Source organism: Ranitomeya imitator, chromosome 1 (genome assembly GCF_032444005.1).
Source record: "Ranitomeya imitator isolate aRanImi1 chromosome 1, aRanImi1.pri, whole genome shotgun sequence".
Lineage (NCBI taxonomy): Eukaryota > Metazoa > Chordata > Amphibia > Anura > Dendrobatidae > Ranitomeya > Ranitomeya imitator.
The window spans coordinates 403,419,496-403,438,443 of NC_091282.1; the positions used below are offsets into that span (position 1 = coordinate 403,419,496).

Here is an 18,948-nt window from a genome sequence, read left to right on the forward strand (position 1 = left end):
TTAAAGATAGGTACGCAGGCCGCATGCACGCCGCATGCAGAAGTAGGCGGAGCTAGCGGCAGAGGTGCGGCCGAGGGCGGGGCTTCACGGAGGAAGTCCGCAGCCCTCCGCAGCTCCTCAAAACGCTAGTGTGAAACTAGCCTTAGAAACAAATGCAATCAATTCACTTTTATTGAGAGAAGCCGAATACATGGAATTGGCATGTGACCCCAGGTATGCAAATCACATGCATAAGGTCACGGGATCGCTTTCTTGTATCAGGGAACCATAATAGTGTGAATACAGACTCTTGTTCTAAGTCTGGATTGCCACTTTAATGGTATTGGCTATATGTTTGGGCTCGTTGTCCTGCTGCAAAATTTGGAGCCAGATGCATCCTTGACACCTGCCTGAACAAGGCGTATACAGCCAAAAATGATGCACGATAGAGCACGTGCTGACTCAATGACCCCATCAGCGCATATCACTGAACCCTGTTTTGTGGAGGTTCAGAACTAAGCCCGACAGAGCCACCGAATGCATTTACACAGAATAGACGGTCAATCACACAATGCACGAGCAAAATGTTTGTCCACTGAGTGAAATAAATGACAAGATTGTTTAAAGAGGCACTACTTTAACATTGATGACCTAAACATAGGACAACCCCTGTCCTAAGGGGATGACCCATCCTTAGCATAGGTCATCAATGTCTGATCGGTGGGGGTGCAACGCCTGCCACTCCCATCAATCAACTGTCGTTGGTGGCTGGAACTGCACACACCCTGAACCCCTCTATCTCCTGCATCCTGCACCCCTCTCTCTCTTACACCCTGCACCCCTCTTTCTCATGCACCCTGCACCTCTCTCTCTTGCACCCTGCACCTCTCTCTCTCTCTTGCACCCTGCACCCTCTATCTCCCCTCTATCGCACACACCTGCACTTCTCTGTCACAGTCTGGGCCTCTCTATTTCCCACAGCCTGTAACACCACACATCCCTGTCAGTCTTTACCCCCACAGAGCCTGCACCCCTCTATCACATACACCCTGCACTCCACATGTAACCATTCCCTCATTACCTCTCACAAGTTTCCCCATCTCCTTCAGCTTCTCCTGCAACTTCCAGCCAGCAAAACTCTGTGGCTCCTCCCCCTTGAGTCACATGATCTTGACGCCATCACAGGTCCTGTACCATTCAGATGTTATTTCTTCCGTTTAGGCAGGGAGCTGATTAGTGCTCTCCTTCCCCCGCCATGCACTCACATATCGAAATATCCCGCTTAAAAAAACTTGGCCTGCCCCTGCAACCTACTGGACTTAAAAAAACAAACAAACAAACAAAAACCTTCTAAGGTGCTGTCCCCCCGCATCCTAGTCCCAACACATGCATGGTGAGCCCAACAAACAGGCTCTCCATGCATGTGTTGTGACAGTGAAACAACCGTGACACATGCAGCTGTGGCGCCGATCATCTGATCAGCAGGAGCAATCCAGGTAGCCGGGTTCCCTCTGCAGCTTATTCAGGAAGCGCTATAGCTTGCCGAATAAGAAGGAACCCGATCAAATTCGCTCATCTCTCATCATGACCTGATCACATATTACTACCACATAATGATCGAGTACTACAACACTGATCATTAATAAAAATCACAATACTAATAACATTAATATTACCACTGGAGACATTATACATAGGAGCTCTGTAAATAGTTTCAGTCTGCAGGTAATGCAGTGATCACCAGTGTTATTTTACACAGGACCTCTGTACACAGTATAGAGTACATATTGTCAGTGTACAGGTAATGCAGTGATCACCAGTGTTATTTTACACAGGACCTCTGTACATAGTATAGAGTACATATTGTCAGTGTACAGGTAATGCAGTGATCACCAGTGACATTATACACAGGAGCTCTGTGTATACTGTCAGTTTACAAGTAATGCTGTGATCACCTGTGACATTATACACAGGAGCTCACTGCAGAGTCGGACTGGAGCACCCTGGGCCCACCAGAGAAAATCATTCTTGGGGCCCAATATGTAGCTACATAGAAATAAATACAAGACCACCGATAGTACGGTAAAACAGGCTAATATTAGGGTATAATATAAGGTAGTCCAAGTTTTAATTATGTAGCAGGGGTTGGGGTTGCCCCCTCATAGAATATAATGTAGCCCCCTCATAAATTATAATGCAACCCTCATAGAATATAATGTACCCCCCTCATAGAATATAATGTAGCCCCTTCATTACCCTCTCCACTACCTCCATCATTGCCTTCTCACCTCCACCACCCCATCATTGCCCTTTCCACCACCTCTATCATTGCCTTCTTCCTCACTACCCCATCATTGCCCTTTCCACCACCTCTATCATTGTTTTCTCCCCATCACCCCCATCATTGCCCATTCCACCACCTCGATCATTGCCTCCTCCCCTACCACCTCCATCATTGCTTCCTCCCTACCACCCCATCATCCTTTCCATCACCCCCATCACTGACCTCTCCACCACCTACACAGACACACCTCTCTGCACGTTCCCCCGCAAGCACACAGACAGACACACACACACAGAGCACCACCCACCTCTCCGCACATTCCCCAGCAGCATCTTCATCGCCGGCAGCTTCCACTCTGGCACAGTTGCATGCTGAATGCTGACGACATCCAGCTGCGCTGCTGTATCAGACAAGAAGTGCCATGCACGAAGCAGGACGGTTCCCTGCAGCTCCAGTACCACTTTCTCCTGTAGGCAGTGGAGCTGCAGGCATCGCTCCCTGACTTCTGCACATGAGGGCAATCTGGCCAGGGTTTCCAAGGAGCCTCGAGGCTGGATAAACAGGCCAGATTGCCCTCAGTGTTAGTCACCTGCAGTGTGATGGGGTGCTACGCCAGACCTGAACCCAATCGAGATGGTTTGGGGTGAGCTGGACCGCAGAATGAAGGCAAAAGGGTCAACAAGTGCTAAGCATCTCTGGGAACTCCTTCAAGACTGTTGGAAGACCATTTCCAGTGACTACCTCTTGAAGCTCATCAAGAGAATGCCAAGAGTGTGCAAAGCAGTCTTCAAAGCAAAAGGTGGCTACTTTGAATAACCTGGAATATAAGACATATTTTCAGTTGTTTCACACTTTTTTGTTAAGTATATAATTCCAAATGTGTTAATTCATAGTTTTGATGCCTTCAGTATGAATTTACAATTTCATAGTCATGAAAATACAGAAAAATCTTTGAATGAGAAGATGTGTCCAAACTTTTGGTCTGTACTGTATAGTGTCAGTGTACAGATAATACAGTGATCACCAGTGACATTATAAAGAGGAGCTCTGTACACAGTAAACAGTATATAGTGTAAGTGTACAAGTAACACACTGACTCACCAGTGACATCTGTAGTTGAAGTCTTTCATCTTCATCTAGTGCAGAATGCCATCACTTCTTGTAGCCATGACTCGTCTCTGCAGAAAATAACCCAGTTATCAATAGCTGATCACTTTCAGAGCACATTCCCCACTATTTCCCCGACTTCTTCACTACGTAAGATGAAGAAAAAAAAGACATAGTGCTGCCCTGCACAGTAACAGGACCCCGTTTTGTTCCATGGGACCCTATGTCAGCCCCTATAGCCACTACTTTGCCCAATCACGGGGGGATTCTTCTCACCTCTGATAGGCTGGCAGCCATTTGACATATCTGCTGTGTGACGTTGAGGCACGGCCTGTCACAGAACAAAGCACCCCATCACAGCTGCAGCTGGCATGCATCTTAGTGTGCGTCATTGCCAGGGCTGGCTCCAGGTTTTCATGGGCCTCGGGCAAAAGTGTATCAGTGGGCCCCTTTAACACATGCCACGATACCTGATGCATAGATAAGAAAAACAGGTAAAGTACTATATATGGGCACAACATAGTCCTCCATACAGTATTATTGGCACCATGTAATGCTCCTCCATACAGCACATCATGGGCCCCATGTAATGTTCCTTCATACAGTACATCACGTGCCTCATGTAATGCTCCTCCAAACAGTATATCATAAGCCCCATGTAATGCTCCTCCATACAGTACATTATGAGCCCCATGTAATGCTCCTCCATACAGTACATCATGGGCCCCATGAAATGCTGCATACATAAAAAAAATCAAATACTCACCTCTCAAATTACCACTGCAGGTTTGTTACACTCAGCGTCTCCCAACTGCAGTGTTCAGGACATAGAGGCTGAGCCCGCTGTGATGACGTCATCACGCCCTCTGCCCTGAGACATCGCATCGCATCGCTGAAGACACTGCAGCTGCTGGAAACGAAAAGAGGGTGAGTATTAGAGGAGGCCCGTGCCAGGGTTGGCACCGGGATCTCTCGACTCACGGACCCCATAGCGTGTGTCCCACGCCCATGGCCCCATCACTTACCAGGGTTTGCTGGGTGGTGTCGCCGGCCCTGGTCGTGGTGGTGGGTCAGGACTGCGTGCACGCAGCTGCGCACGCCTCTGCACTTTTAAAGGGCCCGCATTCTTACAAAAAATATTTTTTTCTCCCTCCTTCTTTCTGGGGCCCACTGGGCATTTCTCCGGTGTCCTGGTGTGCCAGTCCGACCCTGTGTGCATGTATTTCTCCTTGCAAGCCTGAGAAATATGGGTCATTCAAGACATTGTTCAGAAGAACTCAGTACTTTGATTAAAAGTAGATTGGAGAGAGTAAAACTTATAAAGAAGTGCAGACATTGATAGGCTGTTCAGCTAAAATGATCTCCAGTGCTTTAAAATGTTAAGCCAAACCTGAGATACGTGGAAGAAAATTGAAGACTACCATTCATATGGATGGAAGAATAGCCAGAATGGCAAAGGCTCAGCCAATGATCAGCTTCAGGATAATCAAAGACAGTCTCAAGTCACCTGTGAGTACTGTGACAGAAGATGCCTATGTGAAGCTAAACTCTTAGTTAGAAGTCCCCGCAAAGTCCCACTGTTAAAAAAAAAAAAAAAAAAAAAGACTTACTTAAGCGGAGACAAGTTGCTAAACTGGCCTAAAGAGAAATGGAGAACGTTTTGTGAATTGATGAAAGTAAAATTGTTCTATTTGAGTACAAGGGCTGCAGACAGTTCGTCAGACAACCCCCAAACTCTGCTTTCAAGACACAGTACACTCTGAAGACAGTGAAGCGTGGTGGTGCAAGTATCATAATATGGGCATGCTTCTCTTACTATGGTGCTGGACCTATTTACCACATAACAGGGATCATGGACCAGTTTGCATATATTAAAATACTTGAAGAAGTCATGTTGCCTTACGCTGAAGAAGAGATGCCCTTGAAATGGGAGTTTCAACAAGACAACGACCCTAAACACACCAATAAACAAGAAAAATCTTGGTCCCAGTCCAACAAAATTGAGGTTATGGAGCAGCCAGCCCAATCCATGGACCTTAATCCGATGGAATACTTGGAAGGTGACATCAAAAATTCTGTTTCTGAGTCAGTCAACAACAAATGTCACAAAGTTGTGGGATATAGTCAAAGCATCCTGGGTTGGAATAACAGTTGACAGGTGCCAGAAGTTGGTTCACTCTGTGCAACATAGATGTGAAGCAGTTCTAAAAAACTGTGTGTATACAACGAAATATTAGGTTAGTGATTCATAGGAACAGGGCCGTATTTAGAGTTTCTGCTGCCCTAAGCACTTTTAGTGCCTGCCTCCCCCATTGGTGATTATGGCACTATCCGCATAGACTTTGGCAAGAATCGCTGTTGTGAAAGTCGCCTTTTGCAGCAGATCGGGCAGTTTTTCTGCATCTGCCATGTAACGGATCACTTACGGCAACACTGCGTTTGGTTTCATTCATTCCCTATGGGATTTGCGGTACTTGCTGTGATCTGGGAAATGCGGTGCCATACCTCCCAACTTTTGAAGGAAAAAGGCCTAAAGGTTGCAAATTTTAGGCCATGCCTCTGACCACACCCATTTCACAACTAATCAGACCCATATCCAAGTCCCAACCACACCCATTTAGCACTGCTGATCACACTGTTTCATCTATATACATAATTGTCTAAGGGGTACTTCCGTCTGTCTGTCTGTCCTTCTGTCACGATTATTCGTTCACTGATTGGTCTCGGCAGCTGCCTGTCATGGCTGCCGCGACCAATCAGCGACGGGCACAGTCCGATTAGTCCCTCCCCTACTCCCCTGCACTCACTGCCCGGCGCCTGCTCCATAATCCCCTCCACTCACTGCTCACACAGGGTTAATGGCAGCGGTAACGGCCTGCAGTGTAACGCACTCCGTTACCGCTGCTATTAACCCTGTGTGTCCCCAATTATTTACTATTGATGCTGCCTATGCAGCATCAATAGTAAAAATATGTCATGTTAAAAATAATTAAAAAAAAACAAAAAACCTGCTATACTCACCCTCCGCTGCCTTTCTCGCTCCTTGCCACGCTCCCCAGACCGCTCCATTGCAAGCGGCAGCTTCCGGTGAGGTCCCGTCCCAGGGCTGGTGTGTGACAAGGACCTGCCATGACGTCACGGTCATGTGACTGCGACGTCATCATAGGTCCTGCTCACACTAGCCCTGGCATCGAAAGCTGCCGCTTGCAATGGAGCGGTCCCGGGATCGTGGCGAGGAGCGAGAAAGGCGGCGGAGGGTAAGTATAGCAGGACTTCAACGGGCTATAGGTGAGTATGTTTATTTATTTTTTAAGTCTCTATACTACGTGGCTCTGTGCTGGCCAATATACTACGTGGCTGGGCAATATACTACGTGGCTGGGCAATATACTACGTGGCTGGGCAATATACTACGTCACTGGGCAATATACTATGTACCTGTACCTGGGCAATATACTACATGGCTGGACAATATACTACGTGACTGGGCAATATACTACGTGGCTCTGCTATATACTATGTGGCTGGGCAATATACTACGTCACTGGGCAATATGCCGTACTACGTGGGCTGTGCAATATACTATGAGACTGGGCAATATACTACGTGGTTGGGCAATATACTACGTGGCTGGACAATATACTACGTGGCTGGACAATATACTACGTGGCTGGACAATATACTACGTGGCTGGGCAATATACTACGTGGTTGGGCAGTATACTACGTGGCTGGACAATATATTACGTGGCTGGACAATATACTACGTGGCTGGACAATATACTATGTGGCTGGGCAATATACTACGTGGTTGGGCAATATACTACGTGACTGGGCAATATACTAAGTGACTGGGCAATATACTACGTGGACAAACATATTCTAGAATACCCGATGCATTACAATCGGGCAACCATCTAGTATACAATAATTAAAACCAAAAAAAATATGGCCACGCAGTTCTCTATACTCTATAATGGCCCTACATGATGTTCCATACTGTATAATGGCCACACAGTGCTCCATACTGTATAATGGCCACACATGATGCTCAATACTGTATAATGGCCATTGGCCACACATGATGCTCCATACTGTATAATAGCCACACATGATGCTCAATACTGTATAAGGGCCACACATGATGCTCAATACTGTATAATGACCATTGGCCACAGATGATGCTCCATACTGTATAATGGCCACACATGATGCTCCATACTGTATAATGGCCACACATGATGCTCCATACTGTATAATGGCCACACATGATGCTCCATACTGTATAATGGCCACACATAATGCTCAATACTGTATAATGGCCACACATGATGCTCAATACTGTATAATGGCCACACATGATGCTCCATACTTTATAAAGGCCACACATGATGCTCCATACTGTATAATGGCCACACATGATGCTCCATACTGTATAATGACCTCACATGATGCTCAATACTGTATAATGGCCACACATGATGCTCCATACTTTATAAAGGCCACACATGATGCTCCATACTGTATAATGGCCCCACATGATGCTCCATACTGTATAATGACCCCACATGATGCTCAATAGTGTATAATGCCCCCCTCCCATCTTGTATGCATAGCTCATCTCCCTCCCATCCCCCCCGTATGCATGGCTGATGGCTCATAATTCCCCCCCCTGTATGCATGGCTGATGGCTCATAATTCCCCCCCTGTATGCATGGCTGATGATGGCTCATAATTCCCCCCCCATGCATGGCTGATGATGGCTCATAATTCCCCCCCCCCCGGATGCATGGCTGATGGCTCATAATTCCCTCCCCCTGTATGCATGGCTGATGGCTCATAATTCCCCCCCCCCCTGGATGCATGGCTGATGGCTCATAATTCCCTCCCCCTGTATGCATGGCTGATGGCTCATACTTCCCCCCCTGTATGCATAGCTGATGCCTCACAATTGTCCCCCTCCCAGGCCTCCCTGTATGCAGGGGTGGCTCTCTGGCTCATCTCCCATACCCCCCCTCCCTCCTGTATGCGCGGCTCATCGCCGCCCGGCTCGGGCTCCCATCTTGCATGGCTCGTCATCTCTCCTCTCCCCCCTGGCCAGCCACCCCCAGGCTCCATCCGCCATGCATGGGCGTCAGCGTCACCATCATTCATGGGCGGCTCATCTTCATCGGCTGAGGCTCCCCGACCCCGCCGCTCCGCGCTCCAGTCCCATCCTATGGCTCGGCTCGCTGCTCCGCTCCCCATCCACAGTCCTCCCACCGCTGTCCTCACACCCTGGCTGTCACATGACATCATACTCACCGACTCACCGTCCGACTCCTTTTCACACCGCGCGGAATCCACCTCTGTCCCAGCAGCGGTGGCGCAGCACCCTCATCCTCATGTGTGAGCGGTCACGTGGTACCACTCATTAAGTTCATGAATATGCGCATATCACCTGACCGCTCACGCAGGATGAGCTGCCGCCGGCCGACGCGGAGACCAGACCAGGCATCGCTGGAGCTAGCTAGGTGAGTATCTATGTATGATGATGACTCATCACACTGTATGATGTCGGGGCAAGGGCGGGCGACCGCGGGGGGGGGGGTGTTTATTATTAGGGTGACCCCACCGGACCTTGCAAAAAAAAAAAACCTTTGCTCTGGTGCCGCCCCCCCGCATCGTCACCGCCCTAGGCACGTGCCCTCGAGTGCCTAGTGGCAAATACGGCCCTGCATAGGAATGCTAAATCCTAAACAAAATAGTACATATTGTGAGTTTGTATAGATAACAGCAATGTTCATTTTTAGTTATTTTCTGTAAAGTAGTTAAAAAACATATACATTTCTCTTCATGTTTTGAATTAGAAAACACTGTACAATGTTCCCAATGCATGGAAATAACAACTAGTCTAAAGATTTTGTGATTAACTCATGTTTTTGAACACTGCTATTATTTTGAATACTACTGTACAAAAACAGCAGAAACTCCCCACAAGTGAACCAATTTTGTAAACTAAACCCCTGAAGGAATTCATGTAGATGTGTACGGAGCATTTTTAACCTACAGGTGATTCACAAAACTTTACAACATTTAGATGTAAGAGCAAAAAATGTCTCTTTCTCCACTAAAATACTGTTTTAGCAGCAATTTTATAATTTACACAAGCAGTAATAGATGAAATTGGACCCCACAGTTTGTTATGCAATTTCTCCTGAATGTCGTGGTACCCCATATGTGGTTGTACTATACTGTTTGAGAACATGGGCAGGGATCGGATAGGAAGGTGCGATACTTGGCTTTTAGAGCACAGATTATGTTTGAATAGATTGTGGGCTCCATTCATTGAGCCCCTGAGGTGCCAGAACAGCAGATATCCCCATATGTTAACCCCATGTTGCAAATTTCACTGCCTAAGGAATTCATCTAGGGGTGCAATGAGTATTTTAAACCCTTAGGTGGCTCACATAATTTTTGTAACATTGAGACATGGAAATATGATATTTTTGTGTTGAAAATGTAATGTTTGTATTTGATGCAAATTTATCAGGTACTCAAAGATTAATAGGTGAAATTGGATGCCATAATTTATAGCACAATTTCTCCGGAACCCGGTGATGCTTCACATGTTGTCAGAAATTACTGTTAGGCCACATGTCATTGGTGAGAAGGGATTTGTGCTATTTGGGTTTTGGAGCAAAGATTTTGCTATAATAGTTTGTGGGCAACATTTGCGGAGCCCCTAAGGTGTCATAACAGCAGAAAACCCCCAAAAGTGACCCCATTGTATAAATTGCATCTCTCAATGAATTCATCTTTGGCTGCAGTGACTATTTTGTAACATCCATGCCAGGTTTTTTTGGGGGGAGAATTACAAATCTGCCAGTGTGGCTCAGAAGGATAGGGGCATTTGGATTTGGAAGAGCAGTACTCACTGGATTGTATTTGAAGGAGCGGGAGTCGTGTCGCTTTTCCAGACCTGCGCGGGGGCTGGTTTTGTGTGGGATAAATTAGGGTTTTTATTGGTAGCATTTTGGGGTACATAATATTTTTCAATAGCTTACAGAATAAGGCTGGGATCACGTTCTTATGTTCTACACTGAGCACTGATGTCATGGTTTCTGTTTAAATCCCACAAAAATGCAATCAGATGAAACCCCCAACAGAACCACCTACCATAATGAGGCAACTGGAGACACTTTGGAGTCCATTTGGCATCTGCTCCGGTTGTTCCCATCTCTTTAGGCGTGCACAGATCTGTGGTTATCCATACTTGTGCGTTAAAAAGACACCTAAAATGATGGGTCACCCAGTGGCGTAACTACCGCGGTCGCAGCGGTCGCCATTGCGACGGGGCCCTCCGCCCGGCAGGTCAGAGGCACCGGCCGACACCATGTTGCAGTGCAGGAGGAGATCCCTCCGCACGGCAACAGTCCCAGGCGTATCTAGGGGGAGGGGGCAGCCGGGGTATGGGAGAGGAACTTGGAAGCAGCTCCAGTCAGCACTGTGAGACTGACAGCGTCTCCTGCTCTGAGCCCCGGGACTGAAGGGGAGAGCGGGGGAGGGGCGGGACATGACAGCGGTGTGCAAGCAGGAGAAGCTGAGGAGCTGCAGGTTAATATCAGCCTCCCCTTTACCAGAGAGGAGTGTGAGATGTGTGTATGAGCTGGTGTGTTTGTGTGTGATATCTATAGTGTGTGTGTGTGTGTTATATATGTAGTGTGTGTGTGTGTGTGTGATATCTGTAGTGCGTGTGTGTGCGTGTGTGATATCTGTAGTGCGTGTGTTATATATGTAGTGTGTGTGTGTGTGTGTGATATCTGTAGTGTGTGATATCTGTAGTGTGTGTGTGTGATATCTGTAGTGCGTGTGTTATATATGTAGTGTGTGTATGACATCTGTAGTGTGTGTGTGATATCTGTAGTGTGTGTGTGTGTGTGTGTGTGTGTGATATCTGAAGTGTGTGTGTGTGTGATATCTGTAGTGTGTGTGAGGCAGGGGCGTAACTACGACAGACTGGCAAGTCAGGGGCCCGATAGGTCAGAGGCACCCGACTCCCCCCGTCGCAGCCGCCGCAGTGAACTATACCGGCGTTTATGATGCCGGTAGAGTTCAAAGCAATGATGGAGGAGAGAGTGTCAGCTGATGCTCCCTCTCCCATCATTCCCTTCTGCCTCTGACACTGCGGGTGCGTGATGAGATCACTTCATCGCGCACCCGCTGTGTGTGGGGCCCAGGCAGTGCAGCATCTGCACAGGTGATGGTGGCCGCCATATTGGCAAAACCTGTGGCGGCTGCTGGGACCGGGAACAGGTGGTTCCGGAGCTATTGGGGGACACGTGGACCAAGCCGCCCAGGAGGGGGATGCCGCAGCGGCTCAGCCATATGGAGGATCCGGGGATGAACATGGAGGTGTACAGGACCGGCGGAAGTGAGGTGTGTCTGCTGCCCGTGTGTCGCCGTCTCGGCCCCCAGTGTCCCTGGCCCCCTGTGACACCAGCCCCGTTTCCTCCCTGCTGTCCCGTGCCCCATGTCCTAGTAGGTCCCCAGGTACAGGTCATGGTGCTCCTCTGGTCTCCCCGTACACACCTTGTTCCTCCTCCCCTGGTCTCCCAATGCTCCTCATCTCCCATGCCCTGAGTCCTCCTGCACCCCCCATGCATTCCCTGCCCCTTGTCCCTGTGTGACTCATCTGCCCTGCTCTCAAGTCTCCCCTGTCCCCTTTCTCGCCGTGTGTTCTCCATCTACCCTGTCCTTGTAATCCCTGTGCCCCCTTCTTCCCTCCTCCCAAGTCTCCCCCCCCCCATCTTCCTCTGTCCCCTTGCGTCCCTATCTACTCTGCCCTCGGAGTTTCCTTGTGCCTGTCTCCATTGCACCCTAGTCCCCGTGTGTCCCATTGTGCCCTTCTCCCCTTCCTCTTAGTCCCTATGAGTCCCCTTGTGCTTCTATCCCTTGTCCCCGTGTGTAGCCTTGTGTCAGTGTCCCTTGCCCACTAGTCCCTGTGTGTCCCCTTGCGCCTGTCTCCCTTGTCCCCTTATGCTTGTGTCCCTTGTCCCCGTGTGCCAGTCTTCCTTGCCCATTAGTCCCTGTGTGTCCCCTTCTCAGTCTCCCTGGCCAACTAGTCCCTGTGTGTCCCCTTGTGCCAGTCTCCCTTGTCCCCTTGTGTCAGTCTCCCTTGCCCACTAGTCCCCGTGTAACCTTCTCCCCTGCCTCCTAGCCCCCATGTGTCCCCTTGTGCCCGTCTTCCTTGCTCCCTAGCCCCCCTATGTTACCATTGTGCCTGTCTCCCCTACTCCCCTTGTGTCCTTGTCCCCTGCCCCCTAGTCACCATTTGCTCATGTCTTTCTCACTGCCCCTGTATGAGGGGCTGCATTATACTGTGAGGGGGGCTGCATTATATTCTATGGGGGTTACATTGTATTGTATGGCAGGGCTACAGTATACTCTGTGGGGTGGCTGTATTATACTATATGTGGGCTGCATTATACTGAATCGAGGACTATGGGGAATATATTATACTATATGAAGAACTATGGTCCATCATACTATGGGAAGTGAATTGTACAACATGGATGACGATGGCGGTGCATTATACTATATGGAGCACTATGAGGAGTGTATTATACTATATGGAGGACTGAGCAGTGTATTTTAATATATGGAGGACTATGTGGAGTGTATAATACTAAATGGAGGACTGAGGAGTGTATTATACTATATGGAGGACTATGAGGGGTGCATTATACTATATGGAGCACTATGAGGAGTGTATTATACTATATGGAGGACTGAGCAGTGTATTTTAATATATGGAGGACTATGTGGAGTGTATAATACTAAATGGAGGACTAAGGAGTGTATTATACTATATGGAGGACTATGAGGGGTGCATTATACTATATGGAGCACTATGAGCAGTGTATTATACTATATGGAGGACTGAGCAGTGTATTTTAATATATGGAGGACTATGTGGAGTGTATAATACTAAATGGAGGACTGAGGAGTGTATTATACTATATGGAGGACTATGAGGGGTGTATTATACTATATGGAGGACTGAGCAGTGTATTATACTATATGGAGCACTACGAAGAGTGTATTATGCTATATGGAGGACTATGAGGAGTGTATTTTAATATACGGAGGAGTGTATTATACTATATGGAGGACTGAGGAGTGTACAATACTATATGGGGGACTATGGGGAGTGTATTATACTATAAGGAGGACTATGGGGGTGCATTATACTTCTCATATGGATCCCCATGACTTCTATGTTAGCCCCTGATGAGTATAATGGTTTATTTTCTTTTATACATTACATAACAATGGCAGTACAGGGGACAAATATATGCCAGGATGGGGCACTGGATAGTTATGCAACTGAGGTCACACTATACAACTTTGCAATAAAGCTATAGTGTGCAATATTAATAGGGAAAATGTGAATTTGGGTGGAAAATATTTTGGCATGGTGGGGGGCCCCATTTGAAAGTTTGCACCGGGGCCCATAACTTTGTAGTTACGCCACTGGGGTCACCGCAAGTAACAAAGACCTGTCCAAAGTGACTCCATCTGCCTCATAAGTGAGTGGTTCTGTCCGGGGTTTTGTCTGAATGGCAGATTTGTGGAATTTACACGGAAACACCAATGTAAGCACTCAGCGTAGAGCGCAGGATAAATGTGATCTGAGCTTTGTTCCAATTTTTGGGAGGCAGTATAAAAAATAGATAACAGTACAAGAATAGTTCTTATTTTTATTTTTGCACTATTCACCATGCGGTATAAGTAATAAGGCTTATTTACAGTGGGTACAGAAAGTATTCAGACCCCTTTATATTTTTCACTCTTTTTCATCGCAGCCATTAAATAAATTTAAAAAAAGTTCATTTTTTTCTCTTTAATGTACACTCTGCACCCCATCTTGACTGAAAAAAACAGAAATGTAGAAATTTTTGCAAATTTATTAAGAAAAACTGAAAAATCACATGGTCATAAGTATTCAGACCCTGTGCTCAGTACTGAGTAGAAGAACACTTTTGTGCTAGTACAGCCATGAATCTTCTTGGGAATGATCCAACAAGTTTTTCACACCTGGATTTAGGGATCCTCTGCCACTCACCCTTGCAGATCCTCTCGAGTCCCATCAGGTTGGATGGTGTATGTTGGTGGACAACCATTTTCAGGTCTCCCCAGAGATGCTCAATTGGGTTTAGGTCAGAACTCTGGCTGGGCCAGTCAAGAATGCTCACACAGTTGTCTTGAAGCCATGTCTTTGTTATTTTAGCTGTGTCCTTAGGGTCATTGTTGGAAGGTAAACCTTCTGCAAGTGTGAGGTCCAGAGCACTCTGGAAGAGGTTTTCATCCAGGATATCTCTGTACTTGGCCGCATTCATGTTTCCTTCAATGACAGCCAGTCGCCTTGTCCGTGCAGCTGAAAAACACCCCCATAGCATGATGCTGCCACCACCATGTTTCCCTGTTGGGATTGTATTGGGCAGGTGATGAGCAGTGCCTGATTTTCTCCACACATACCGCTTAGAATTATCACCAAAAAGGTCTATCTTCATCTCGTCAGACCAGAGAATCTTATTTATCATAGTCTGGGAGTCCTTCATGTGTTTTTTTAGCAAACTATGTGGGCTTTCATATGTCTTGGACTGAGGAGAGGCTTCTGTCTGGCCACTCTGCCATAAAGGCCCAAATGGTGGAGGGCTGCAGTGATAGTTGACTTTGTGTCACTTTCTCTTAACTCCCTACCGCATCTCTGCAGCTCAGCCACAGTGATCTTGGGGTTCTTCTGTACCTCTCTCACCAAGGCTCTTCTCCCATGATTGCTCAGTTTGGCTGGACGGCCAGGTCTAGGAAGACTTCTGGTGGTCTCAAACTTCTTCCATTTAAGCATTATTGAGGCAACTGTGCTCTTAGTAACCTTGAGTATCTCTGGAGAGACCAGAAAACTGCTGTCCACCAATGTTCACCATCCAACCTGATGGAACTGGAGAGGATCTGCAAGGAAGAATGGCAGAGGATAACCAAATCCATGTGTGAAAAACTTGTTGCTTCATTCCCAAGAAGACTCATGGCTGTACTAGCTTAAAAGAGTGCTTCTACACAATACTGAGCAAAGAGTCTGCGTACTTATGACCATGTGATATTTCAGGTTTTCTTTAATACATTTGCAAAAATTTCTACATTTCTTTTTTTTCAGTCAAGATGGGTGCAGAGTGTACATTAATGAGAAACATTTTTTACTTTTTTGAATTTACAAAATTTCTGCAATGAAACAAAGAGTGAAAAATTTAAAGGGGTCTCAATACATTCCGTACCCACTGTACAGGTGGTGCGATTACAGTGCTACCAGATATATGTTTTTTTTTAAAGTTTTGCTGCCATTAGGTTGTCGCCATATTCTGTAACTTTTTTATTTTTTGAGCTGTATGAGGGCTTACTTTTTTTTAGGATTTTTTTAAACGCAGAATGAACAAAACCCACCAATTTATTGTTTTTATTTTTTGCGCCTTTCACAGTACAGTAAAATTGAGTAGACCGATTTATAGCTTTTAACTGGATCTCACAGACCATCATACCCTGGGTAGTCACATGATCTCATGGTACCATGGTAACTATTGGGACCTATGACTCTCATTGGGGGAGTCCAATGGTTACTAAGGAGGCCTTGTAACCCTCTTGATACCAATTAAACACAGCTGTCGCTATTGACAGCGGTAATTAACGGGTTAATCGGTCCATTCAGCTTCAAAACTGGCCGGGGCCAATGCTTCTGTTTACAATAGTTTTTTTTTTCCCCTGCTCCATCAGATCACGATCGGACAGATTGCACGCAACCATATAAGTCTGTGAGTGCGTGTGAAACATTGCAATGCACTCGGATATCACCTGAGTGCAGTGCGATTCCCGCCGACACCGGCAGCAGAGGAGATGGAAAAATTAAAGGGGATATCCAGGACTTTGTTTTAAAAAGGCATGTAGTTGCTAACAGAGGCAGCTACCTGCCTATTGTACCCAACAGCGGTCACTGACTGCTCCTGCCAGAGATTCAGAGAGCCAGCTGTCAGTCAGCATGACATCAGTACTCCTGTCCTGTCAACAGGAAGACAAACTGATGCTTTGTGGACATGACGTCAGTGGAAGTCTGTGACCACTCTGTGGCAGGTAGGTATAATAGGCCGGTAGGTAGCAACTATTGTCTGTGAGGCTATGTGCACACATTGCGGGTTTTGCTGCGCATCCGCAGCAGCTTTCCATGTGTTTACAGTACCATGTAAACCTATCAAAACCGCAATCCGCAGTGCCCATGCTGCGGAAAAAAACACGCAGAAACGCTGCGGTGTTACATTCCGCAGCATGTCAATTCTTTGTGTGGATTCCACTGCGGTTTACACCTGCTTCACAATAGGAATCCGCAGGTGTAAAACCACAGGTGGAATCCGCATAAAAACCACAGTAAATCCGCGGTAAATCCGCAGGTTAAACGCAGTGCCTTTTGTCATGTCTCACGACTTGGGAAATCATTCAATGTTTGCATTGCTTGTGTTCGATCCTTCTTTCTAGGCAGAAGTTTGCCTTTCCCTGTATTTTGTCCCAACTCTCTCACTGTAGTCTTGTGATGTATGTTTGTTCACGCCCTTATTCTCCATTTTGTTATCATTCCTCCATCTGTATGCATCCTACTACATGTCCTCTGTTGAATATTCCTTTTTACCTGCTACTTTCATCATAATACAAGAATTTCAGTTAAAGCAACTCTCTTTTCCTGGAGTCTTCTTACATGAGATCGTGGCTGAGTTAAGCTGTCTGATTAATCGGTATGAACGTGAGTACAGGTGAATACGGAAGCGCCTAAAAAGAAGGGTCTATCCAGGCACCACTACGTTCTACATATCCATGAGTCAGAATACCTTTTACCTGTGGATTTCTAAAATCTGCTGTGGAAAACTCCGCAGAGCTCCATTCTTCGTCTGCAAATACCCGTTGGCTATGTGCACACGTAAGAAAAGAGGTGCAGAATTTTCTGCACAAAATCCACATCTCCTGGCAGAATCTGCAGCCGCGGATTTGCCGCTGTTTTTATGCACATTTTGTGCGGTTTTTATGCAGAATTGATGCGGATTTTGTGCAGATTTTCTGTGTTTTTTATCATGGAGGGGTGCAGAAACGCTGCAGATCTGCACGAAAGAAGTGACATGCACTTCTTTGAAATCCACAGCAATTCCGCACTGATTTTTCCACACCATCTGCACAGCTTTTTTTTGGGGCCCATTGATTTACATTGTACTCTACATCACAGTGCGGGTCTGCAGTGTTTCTGTGCGGAAAGATCCGCTGCGGATCCACAGCAAATCCGCATCGTGTGCACATAGCCTATTAGCCTTTGGCACATTTTTTTTTTATAAGTCCTGGATATCCCCTTTAAATTTTCCACCTCCTTCTCAGTTGTTCTGCAATCTTCTCATGCAAGAGGATTGGAGCACAGAACACTGACACTCTGCTCACACTCACAGCAGAGCAGGAGCCGAGTGTCGTTAGCATATCCGACGCTCTCGCAACAGATGCCATAAGGTACTATGATTCTGGCCTTATACTTATGTTACAAGTATAAAAACTTCACCAGACAGATCTCTGAACTACATATTAGTACGCCAACCCTAAAGTCTGTTGTTTATATGTGGATTTCTTTAGCTAGACAAGAAAAGGTGGAATAGAATTAAGCAACAGCACAATTGAAAAAGAACTGGGTATACTAATAGATCACAGGATGCACATGAGTGTGATGCAGCAGAAAAAAAGGAAAACACAGTTCTGGGATGTATTAAGAGAAGCAGAGAGTCTAGATTACATAAAGCACTGTAATTATCCTCCTTGGTCAGACCTCATCTGGAATACTCTGTCCATTTAAAAAAAACATTGAAAAAGTGGAGCAAGTTCAGAGAAGAGCTACCAGGATGGTGAGCAGACTGCAGAGTATGTCCTACCAGGAATGGTTAAAGGATCTGGAATGTTTAGCTTGCAAAAAAGAAGGCTAAGAGGAGACTGAATATCTAGCTTCAAGTATCTGTAGGGATACCACAGTGTAGAGGGATCATCATTATTCTCATTTGCACATGGAAACACGCGAAGAATTGGAGTATGTGCACACGTTGCAGATTTGCTGCAGATCTGCAGCTTTTTTTCCGCTCAGAAACGCTGTAGATCTGCAAGTGATTTACAGTACAATGTAAATCAATGGCAAAAAAATGCTGTGCTAATGGTGCGGAAAAATCTGCACGGAAAACGCAGCAGATTCAAAAAAGGACCATGTCACTTCTTTTGTGCAGATCTGCTGCGTTTCTGCACCCATTCCATAATAGAAATCAAATATGCAGGGGGAAAAAAAGGAAGAAATCTGCACAAAAATCTGCAACATGTGCATATATCAAAAAAATGAGCAGATTCTGACCTGCGTTTTCTGCCAAGAAATGCAGAATCTGCACAGAAAATTCCACAGTCAAATCCGCAACGTGTGCACATAATAATCTTTATCTACTATATAATTGTCTAAGGGTCACTTCCGTCTGTCTGTCCTTCTGTCACG

General features: G+C 46.4%; 1 protein-coding gene across 1 annotated transcript in view; it reads left to right on the forward strand.

Moving 5' to 3' along the window:
* LOC138670055 (G-protein coupled receptor 54-like) overlaps positions 1-18,948 on the forward strand; it is a 266,454-nt gene that overhangs the window by 168,263 nt on the left and 79,243 nt on the right. The gene's annotated exons all lie outside the window — the stretch shown is intronic.